Consider the following 10,913-nt stretch of genomic DNA (forward strand, 5'->3'; position numbering starts at 1 on the left):
GTGAAATGCAAGGTCTCACACTGAGCCTGCAGCTTGCCAGCAAGCCCCAAGAGTCCTCCCAGCTCTGCTTTCCCAGCACAGAGGTTATAGTGCTGAGATCCTCTGGATTTGTGGCTATGCTTTTTCTTTAATGTGTGTCCTGGAACTTGAACTCAGAGCTTCATCCTTGTGTGGCAGGCACATTCCCCATGGAGCTGTTTTCCGGACTCTTTGACTCTTCAAATGGGCCTTCCCAGCAGTAAAATGTTGACACTCAAGAGAAGAGTTACCCATCTTTTGCAGTCTTGAGCGGTAGCAGGGTCCTTATACTGGGCATCAGGAGATCTAGATTCCAGTCTAGAATGGACTGTTCACTCGCTTGGAAAGCCACTTTAACATTTGAAGGCCTTTGCTTCCAGAGGGAAGAAGCAGCACAGCTCCCGCGAGCTTCCTGGCTTTTCTGGACCTTCAGTGTTGAATCCATCTTGTTAGTTTTCTCCTCAAGCTTTGTGCTAAGTTGGTTGACTGGCAGAGTCGTAGTCACGCTGGTCCTCACATTCTGGGTAACTGAAACTTTAAAATCACGGGCTCTGAGAAGAGAGTATGCGAGCTGGGTGTGGCGATGCAGGCACGCCTTTAATGCCAGCACTCGGGAGGCAGAGGCAGGTGGATCTCTGAGTTTGAGGCCAGCCTGGTCTACACAGTGACTTCTGGGACAGCCACGGCTACGCTGAAAAACCCAAATCCGAAACTAAAACCAGCCAACCAAACAACCAGCCAACCAACCAACCAAACAAAAAAGAAAAGAGGGTGGTAGCCTGCCCAGATGGCTCACCAGCTGAGGGCACCTGCCTCTCCTGCAGGGGACCTCGGGTTGGTTCCCAGCATCCACGCCCCATGGCTCACACCTGCCAGCAACCCAGCCGCAGGGGATCGGATTCCTCTTCGGAACTCTATGGTCACTGCACTCGTGTGCAAACCCTCACGCAGACACAAGATTTAAAATGACAAAAAAATAAATAAATAAGCGTGAAGGTGTTTGTACATGCAAATTGAAACCGAGGCAGAACACATCTGAAAAAGGCCACACAGATGTTGATTGCACTGGCTTAGTAGATTGCTTTTGGTGGGGATACCCCTTCCATAATAAAAACCTCCCACCCTACCTGTAGCTGGGGAGCTGTGGGCAATTGATAGCTTCTAGCAGAGAGAGAGAGACTCCAGTCTCTTTAAGGGCGTGACCCCAGTGGGCTACCTCACTACAGTGGTTGGCCACACACACACTATTTGGGCAACACAGATTATATTTGATGCTTGTTTTGAAGGACACAGAGTTGGAGGGGTAGTAACATAGGGGCAGATCTTGGAGAGTTGGGAAAGGGAGGGTAAGTATGTAAAATGTGTTATGTGAAACTTTCAAAGAACTAAAAAAAGTTTTTTTAAAGAAAGTATGTCAAATAAATGAAGGTGGCGTTGGAGCGTTCTGGATGGGTACCCACTCAGTGTGAGTTCACTGAGCCCCGATGAATGCTGCTGAATCAGAAACCAAGGTACCTTCCTTCCGTTCCTCTCAGTTTCCACTCTGGAAACATCTTAATCATTTTGCAAAGCTGTATGTGAACATTCACGTTTGTGACTGAAGCAGAGACCATGAACGAATGTTGCTGGCTGGCTTGCCCCCATGGTTTGCTCATCCTGTTTGTTATTATCATATACAGCCCAGGATGGGCTGCCCGGGAGTGTGTTCACAGTGGCTTGGGTTGTCTCACGGAAATCATCCATCAAGAAAATACTGCGCAGACTTGCATACAGGGCAGTCTTTCTCATGTGAGCTCCCCAGGTGAGGCTAGCCTGGGCTAAGTGACAAAAACTGACCAGCACCTACAAATCTTTTGCCCTTGTTGGGACGTGCACGTGAACATTATCATGTGAACAGATAGTTAGGTGTTTCAAAACAGAGTGGTGTTGCCGACAGTTGCATTATTAATATACTTACCTCCCTGTGGGCAGGCCCTACTTCTTTATATCAGAATTTAGTAATAATACAGGCACCTCACAACTACTAGAGGAGGAATCATTACCCTCTCCAGAAGATGAGCTCCCTAGTTGGTCATCCACGCAGTGGTCAGCCCTGAGACCACATACACACAGACAACAAAAATGGACTCTGCAGGTTGTATTTCTGTATTTATGTACACATAAATATGTAACAATGAAGAAGAGGCTGTCAACTTGAGTTTGGGGGGACATAGAAGGGGTTTGAGTAAGGTGACCTGGAAGAGGTGGGAAGGAGGAATGGGAAAGGGGAAAGTAACGTAATTATATTTTAATAAAAATGTATAAACCATAAAATGTAAAAAAAAAAAAAAAAACTAGTTATAGCAAGGTAGCATTGATTTCGTCAACCTCTAGGTTCATCTGGAATGTTCTGTCCCTTTCACGGGGTCCATTACTGGCCTTTAGTTTTTCTCCTGAAATGGGCTCCTCTGTCCGTAGTGGAATCTGCCCTGTACTTACCTGGCCCTGCTTTTGTGCAGTTGGTTAGTATGTATCCTTTCTTCTCCTGGAGCCGGTTCTTTAGGATCTCCATGGAAGCAGTCAGTCAGGTGATAGTTTTTATCACCTTACTGATTTTACTAGGAGACCCGGATGTGCCACCACACCTGTTTTTTGTTGTTGTTGTTTTGAATATTGATTCAGGGTGTGGAACTCAGGTCCTCTTACTTCTATAGCACTTTACTGACAGAGGCTTCTCTTCTGCCCTTGGCCTTTATTTCTTCATTTGTGACTTTGGCGGGCAGGAAGTTGATTTTAGGGGGAGAATTTAATCAGTAAAAATCAGTGTTTTTCTGCATGTGTGGAATGTAAGAAAGTGAAAGGAAAAGATGTATATCCACGGGAGAGCAGTTGAGTTTGACATGTGCTATTCTGTCCACTGCCTTTGGGACAGTTTAGATGGCAGATAACCACCACTCACCTGAGTAAGGGAAGCCAGATGTGTGTTCATGCATGTGTCTTAAACACCAATAATGAGTAATTAGATGTGAAGAACAGGTTAGTCTCTGTGATCTCAGGCTGTGGTTGTTATAAATTTCAAGACCACTGGATCTGAAGACAGTGAAGATTTCATCCAGACCTAGAAGCATCCAGAAAGGAATTGAAGGCGGAAGCAGCGAAGGCAGGATGTAGCGATGTGGATGGGAAGAGCTTGGACGTGTAACAAAGTGGCAACATAGTATCTGTGCACTGAGAGGGCAACTCGCTGGGCAGAAGCTGAAGCATAGTCCTTCTTAGTAAACGCCTGAACTGCTCTTCCTGCCTCTGCCTCCCAAATGCTGGACTTACATGCTCCACCATGCCTGCCGGCACTGCTGATCTTTGTAAATCAGATGAGATTCTGTATACCTAACAATTCCCTATGAGTCTTCTCTTGTAGAAAGAAAAAAAAACCTGGGGCTTTCAACTGGAGATCTGATTCGTTTCCTCTGAGAACCTGTTAAGATGTGAATTCATCCGGCTCTTTCTCAGCTTAACATTCAGGAGGTCCAGGGTGAGGTCCGGGAGTCTGGCTGCTGCAGTGACTATACCTGTAATCCCGGGGTTTGGGGAGACAGGAGAATCACTGCGAGACTGAGGCCAGTTTACAGTGAGTTGTGTACAGGTCCACTGTGCTACAAAGGGAGACAGTCTCATCGACCAAGAAAGAAAACACACACACATATAAAACAGGTGACATGCGCCTTAGGAACACCACTTGGAGAGGGAGTGTGAAGGGGCAGAGGCCACAACCATCTCCTCTCCGTGTATTTCCTTTCATGATAGCTGTGTGGAATGGCTTGTAGAGGATCATGAAGACCCAGCCATGAACATTAATTTTGCAGAACTGGGTGGTGGCGTTTTAGGCCATCACCTCAGCTCAGCAGCAGGCCGTGTAGGCAAAGACCAGCCTGCAATGCTAATGCTGATGGTTGATCTGTAGGTTAACAGAAACTTTTTTTTTCCCAAAACCGTTTTAATGAGATACAGTCTAGTCTCTAAAGAAAATAGTCTATATACTAATATAATGTGTCAGCAGCGAGAGACATTTAGGAACAGTGTTGGCCTCCTCAGGAACGGGCTGCTTTGTAGTAAATGAAGCCTTTTAAAATGCCTTCTGTGAAGACCCATGTTATAAAGGACACCAGCATGAAGAAGTTTGCTCCTGTCTACTCCCCAGAGCAACTGGCTTTTTTTTTTTTTTTTTTTTTTTTGAGATGTCACCATGTCTGGCTGTCGGTAGTCTAGGGAGTGTGTGGAGACATTGGGCCTGGAAACAGGTTTGATGCTAGAGTCTTGATGTTTGCGGGGAGAGCTGTCATTGCACTGTGGCATTTTTCTTTAAGGCTGTCTGAATTTTGATGGCCTGAGAAATCTGATGAGTTAGAAAACTCGGTGAAACGTGGGGCATACTCAGTTGACAGCCAACGCAAGGAGCGTTCAGTAAATCAGTCAACGAGTGGGTGCACACATATGCTTCCGTCAGCACTAACTTATATCTTGTGTAATTTTCCATTGTCTAAAGGAAGCCCTCTGCACACTTATGGAACACATGGAACACTTTTGAATAAGCTTAAAATGTAATTTATAGGCTGTAGCTACCTGTGTACAGCAGATGTTAGTACAGATTTTCTTACCTATAAACAACAGTGATAGTTGGAATGTGCCTTGTTCACAGATGCACATAGAAAAGGCTGTCATTCCACATGATGATCCTGTGTAATTTTAATGGATCCCAGGTGTCCCATGCAGTTTGGACCACCAGATCCTTTAGAAATCATTCAACTCAAACCACTTTTCAGAAGGGAGACTGGCTGTTTCTGGTTAGTTCAGTGACTTGCTTCAAGGTTAGGGAGCTGGCTCAGGCAGGGAAGCTCTTGCCGGGCAAGCGAGGCAACCTGAGTTTGAATCCCCAGCTCCTGTGTGAAAAGCTGAGCTCGGTGGCCTGTGCTGGGTGGGTGGAGACTGTGGGGCTCCCTGCCTAGCCCGCTCTGCCCAATCGGTGAGCTTCAGGTTTGTCTCAAAAACTAAGCTGAGGAACAACTGAGGAAGACGCTAGAGGTCAGCTCCTGGCCTCTGTACATGTACATACGTGTGAATATGCACACATGTACACCGCACACGCACACACAGACAATGTGTGTCGCGTTTGTAGACAAGCTGCCAACGCTCGTGTGGTCTCATCTGTTTGACCAGTTATGAGTCACTGCAGGCACTTCAAAGGCCAGAATCCCGGGAGCTAGGCCAGTGGCCAGCCGATTCTCCAGCCTCCACCCCCACAGCACTGGGGTCTGTAGGCACATGGGCAGCCATGATGTGGGTCTGTGGACTGTGGCCTTTGTGAGGCCAGTGTTCTTATCCACCCAGCCCTCTCCCCAGTCCCTTATTTCTTTTGTTATTGCTCTCTCTGTCTCCCTCTCTCTCTGTCCCTCATTGCCCTCCCTGTCCTCCCTCCCTCTCACCCTTCTGTGTGAGTGTGTGTGTGTGACAGAGAGAGAGAAGAGAGCATGGGATATCTTCTCACACATTCTGTGCCTTTGGGGACTGAATTCATGCTGTCAGGATTGCGCCCATCCACCACCTCTCGGCCCCATACTGCCATTTTAGTAAGACTATTACTATATGCGTGCGAGCGTTCTGGCTGAATGTGTGTCACATGCGTGCCTTGTCTCTGCAGAGGCCAGGAGAGAACAGCAGGTCTCCTGGAACTGGAGTTACACATGGTTGTGAGCCGCCCTGCAGCTGCTGGGAGATGAACCAAGGTCCTCTCCACGAGTAGCAAGTGTGAGGCCTCTCTCCAGCCCCTTGCAGTTTGTTTTTAGGTGTGAGCGGTTGGTGGCAGGTCAGGTTAGCAGCTGATACACTGGGAGTGTGCCCGCGCGTGGGTGTGTGGGATTGCATGCGCTTATGCCTGTGTGTGTGAGCGATGCTTTCTTCCTATTGTTCTTCTTCTCTCTTGAGACACAGTCCTACAATGTAGCCCAGGCTGGCCGAAAGTGAATGAATGAATGAATGAATGAATGAATGAATGAATGAATCCATCCTCTGTTCTTGCCACTGTTACGTGAGTACCGATGGTTGGGCGGAAGTCCTTATGCTTGCACAGCAAAACACTTTGTCCGCTGAGCTCCCCTGCCCCCAGCCCTCCTCTCCAGGTACTGTAAGGAATGACTGGGAGGGCTGAAGGTCTACCCAGCAGACTGGAGGATGAGGCAAAGGCCTTGCCTGAGGTCACGGGGGGGGGTGATGAGCAGGGTAGTCCCCCGGGGTACAGACGTTGTGTGCCCTGCCCCGCCCCCCTCTCTGAGGTGTTCATGTGCAGTGACCGCCGATGCCTCTGTGGTAGGAATGAGCGGCTGGGACGGATCTGAGCCACACACTCGGAGATCTCCATGCCAACCTTACCGTGTTTGCAGTTGTGTCGGCAGAGCAAACCCATGAAAGTATCCCAGCTGCCCTGTGACCCAAGGGTGACCAGCTCTGTCCTGGGTGACGTTTGCTTGGAGATGAGGAACGCATAGCCTCCGCTGGGGCATGCGTCCTTACGTGTAAGCCAGCAGCAGTTGGTGGCTTTTCATTTCTCTCTCTCTCTCTTTTAAATTTATTTATTTTTATGTACATTCGGTGTTGGTGTGATGGAGTCGGATCCACTAGAATTTGAGTTACAGACCAGACGGTTGTGAGCTGCCATGTGGATGCTGCGAATTGAACCAGGGACCTCCGGAAGAGCAGCCAGTGCTCTTAACCGCTGAGCCGTCTCTCCAGCCCCCTTCCCAGTTCTCCCTCCCTGTCCCTCTCCCTTCCTGCCTCTGCCTCCGCTTTCTTCTCTCCTGCAGTCCAGGCTTGCTCTGGTCTCACCACCCTCCCAAATGCTCCGTTGGGAACGTACACAGGTTTGTTTTCTGAAGCCTTGGAAAGAGGTACAACAACTGACCACAGAGTTAGGAGCCTTGCCTGCGGCCTTGCCAGGGCTCACGGGCGAGCCCTCTGACACGTGCAATGATATCAAATGCTCCCTGTTTTTAAGGTGAACCGTCATTGAAGGGTACACGGGAATTCTAGAGTTAGGAAAAGGCTTGGGAAAGGGTAGGGCCTATCTAGTGTGTGAATTCGTTCTCTCCCTTAGGCTCCGGCTAAGGAAGGGCTGTGCTGCTAGGGTGCTCCAGCTTTTCCACACACACTGATTTGTGGTCCTTTGCATTCTCAGCTTTGTCTCCCCTTAAAGTCTTTGAGTGTGGGGCTCTACCCGGACAGTTGCTTCAATCCTGTGGACCTTCTCCTCACTGAGAGCACTGCAGGGAGTTGCGGTAACCTGCTTTTTCTCCCGAGAGGTGTGTCTGGCAGCCATTTGACTGGGGCAGTGTATGTAACTGGAACACGTGTTAAGCATGTTTTTAGCTCTATAGGGAGAACCCTGTGTTTTAATACCTCAGCTGACCCTCACAATTTCATTTAATTGCCGCTATTTTGATACTGGGCCAAGTCAGTAAAAACCAGTCAGTCCTCTGTGGGGAGACAGTAAACTTTTGATGGCCATCCCAGTAAAAGTGGAATTCTTCTACAGAATAGAGGCTTTTTTAGGAATTCTCCTTGTAAATGCACAGGGAAGCTGGCAGCCTCTGGGTGCTTTGGGAGGAATTGTGGTGGGTGCCAAATGGCGCCCAGCTACTGTGTGCTTGGAGAATGCTCACAGGAGGTGGGCTGCTTTGAATGTGTGTCTTGGCCTTTGGAGGGAGCTGCCATGGAGGAAGAACCATCTCTTAAAACCAAATGTAGACCTCGGGCCTCCGCCAAGGGAGTGTGTAAATATATCTAGGCTGATACTCGGGGTTTTTTCTGTAGAAAGAAAAGAGGGGACGTTTAATAAGAACCATAAAGTGTTTGAGCAGAGCCCAGCATTTCAAAGAGGTGCTCTTCTTTGAGGCCACGTTCTTGTAAACATGGAGTTTCTAGTCTGTTTCTGTGCCTCCCCCATAGTGTGGGACTCCTCCCTTCAGGACCACTTCGGGGTAGGGGGTGGTACTAGGAGTAGAGACTGCTGTGCTAGGCAAACACTATCCCGCTGAGCTGTCCCCTTTACAGCCTTTTATTTTGAGAGAGGACTCATTAATAGGACAGGCTGCCCTCAGACTCTCTGTGTAACCCAGGCTGGCCTTGAACTTGGGATCTTTTTGCCTTATCCTGCCAAGCAGCTCAAATTATAATTCTGTACACCTAGGCCAGGCTGATTTTGGTGATCATCATCGAGACACGATGTCAGATGTCACTCATGGTGCTGCTTGGCTCTTCCCGTAGCCCAGGGTGTCATTGAATGCATGATCCTCCTCCCTCAGCCCCCGGCATGCTGGGAGGGCAGGTGTGAGCATGACACCTGGCTCCGCAGCTGTGGCTCTTCATCCTGTTTTTAGTGTGAGAGTTCACTAGGCAAAAGGATGTTCTCAGATCAGGAAGGGAAGATGATCCTTATCATATCTTGATCCCCCACCCCTCTATCAAGCTTCTGGTTGAAAAGAACTCTTAGGGGGAAAAAACACCACATTCTACCTTTGGGCTGGGTGGGCTGAGATCAAACAAACAAACAAACAAACAAAACCCCCAAGCCCAGCAATAAACTGCTGACCAGACCCAGTTAATTCATGATTCTGTTCTATGTACAAAATTAGCTTTACAGTATCAACCCTATCACAGTAGCTCTGGTGTGTTATGAATTCTCCTCATACACACTACCTTCCCCCCAACCTTGAGAGCCTTCCGCTGTAACATTTGGATGCCTTGCTATATTGGAATCACAAAGGGCAGGAAGGGACGGTGTGAATTTGGATGTGCTCAGGAGGACGGAGGTAAGGGATCAGTTCTCTCACACAGCAAGCGCTGGGCTTCTGTGGCATCTCTTCCTGCTTCCCACACATCTCCCTGGCTGGGATGATGGACCTGCCCTGAGCACCGTTTCTGGTGATTATTGCTCCTGTGTGACAGCTGGGTTTGGGTTCTGTGGTCTTCTGAGGTCACGCGTGTTCTTGAACGTGCCATAGGTAATCCAGAAACCTTTTGAGAGCCTTGTTGGTGCCTATGAAGTTTTACATTTCAGAGCGTTCGCGGCTGGGGCTTGAGGCTCTGTGATGTTTTGTCAGGTGTGCCATGAGGCGTGTTCACCTGGCCTTCCAAATGAGTGGTCCCCGTGCTGTGAAGCATGAAGTTGTATCTGAGCAGTTTGCGGCACAGATCTGGGACCCAGTCCCGCTGTATCTGCCTTACCATCCTTCCTCCCAGCTTGCTCTCTGGAGGGGGAAGGGCTCAGAGCACATGTGCGTCTTACACAGGCCATGTGGAAGCTGAAGCTCTGGGCAGCTCTGACAGCTGTTTAAATGATCCGACACCACATCCTACCATTAGCCAGGGTGATGGATGGTTGACAGTTTCTGTCAGAAGAGGCCGGGCTCCGAGTGCCAGAGGAGTCCTCTCAGGCTTTCCATCGCGTTCAGAAAGAGCCACTGGAACCAGGAGTGCTGGGCTAGAAAAGCATCGAAGAAGGCCCTGCCAGAGTCACGCCTTCATGTTCGTCCCCACCCATCCTGAAGGGTGACATGTCACCATACGCTAGAATCTCCCAACAAGAAAACTAGGCAAAGACTACGAAGAAATGCACATTTTTCCATAAACTAGTCCACAGAAATATGTTTTTAGTGATCTCTTACCAATCATATGCATGTCCCACTCTTATTAAATCTTTGCCTTTCAAAAATCTTTTTCATCCCTTCTTTTCCAGTACTGACCGCTGAGCCAGGGTTTGTCCTCTCTGAGGTGTGCTGACCCGGTCTTTTAGTCAGGGTCTTCCCTCAATGAGGCGGGTGAGAGTTTCTCTCAGAGCCACCATATGCTGACTGAGCCGTCAATTTCACTGTTCCTTTTTCAAATGACTAGAGAGGGAGTCTTCCAGTTTCTGTGCTGTCTTGCCTGCTCCCCTTGGGGATGGGACTGAGGCTCTCACACATGCTGTCTCCACACCCCACACTGGGAATGGAACCCAGGCTCAGACACATGCTCTGTCACTGAGCCCGGCCCTGGTCCAGCCCTGCAAATTTTGTGTAAGTTTACACTGTGCTTTATTTTTCATTATCATGTGTACCATACAATAATAAAAAATGCTATATGTTACTTTAATGGGATTTAATGTCATCTGTTTATATATAATCACGAAACTCACGAGACAGATAATGAATTCAAAATGATTTCGTGCAGTTCATTGGATGCTCTTGATCGTGGTGGGTGAGTTTCCTGTTCTTTTGTCTTTGGTGTTTGGTCATTTTCTGAATGCATACCAATAGACCCTATTGAAGGTTCTTGCTACTCTGTATTATGGGATTTTCCCTGTAAATTACTTTTTTCTAACTGAAAGAAAGACATTTCTTTGGTCAAGCAGGCCCATAGTGGCAGAGGCAATTCCAGTAAGCAGCTGTCTACCTTGTCTGCTCCTTCTCTGTTCTCCTGTGAGCAGACATCTGCCCTGCTCACACCGAACAGCTGTGTTCCTGTGGCCTTGGGAGCACAAAGGAGTTCTGACTCAAGAAGCTGGAGGTGTAGTTCAGGACAGAGCTTAGGGGTGTGTCTTAGGCAGCCTGGGGAAGATGGCTGCCGTGCAAACATCAATGCCTGAGTTTGGATCTCCAGCACCCAAAAGAAAAGTCAGGCCCGTGCATCTGTACCTGGCTCTGTGGAGGGGCAGGTTCCTGGAGTTTACGGCCAGCCAGCCTAGCTGAACTGATGAGCTCCAGTTCAGTGAGAAGAGACCCTGTCTCAAAACAGGAAGTAGAGGGGCGAGCTGCCGAGACGCCTGAGCAGGTAAAGGCTCCTCCATCAATTCTGATGACCTGAGTTTGACCCCTGGAGCCCACACGGTG

Source organism: Psammomys obesus, unplaced genomic scaffold (assembly GCF_907164565.1).
Source record: "Psammomys obesus unplaced genomic scaffold, mPsaObe1.curated_primary_1811, whole genome shotgun sequence".
Lineage (NCBI taxonomy): Eukaryota > Metazoa > Chordata > Mammalia > Rodentia > Muridae > Psammomys > Psammomys obesus.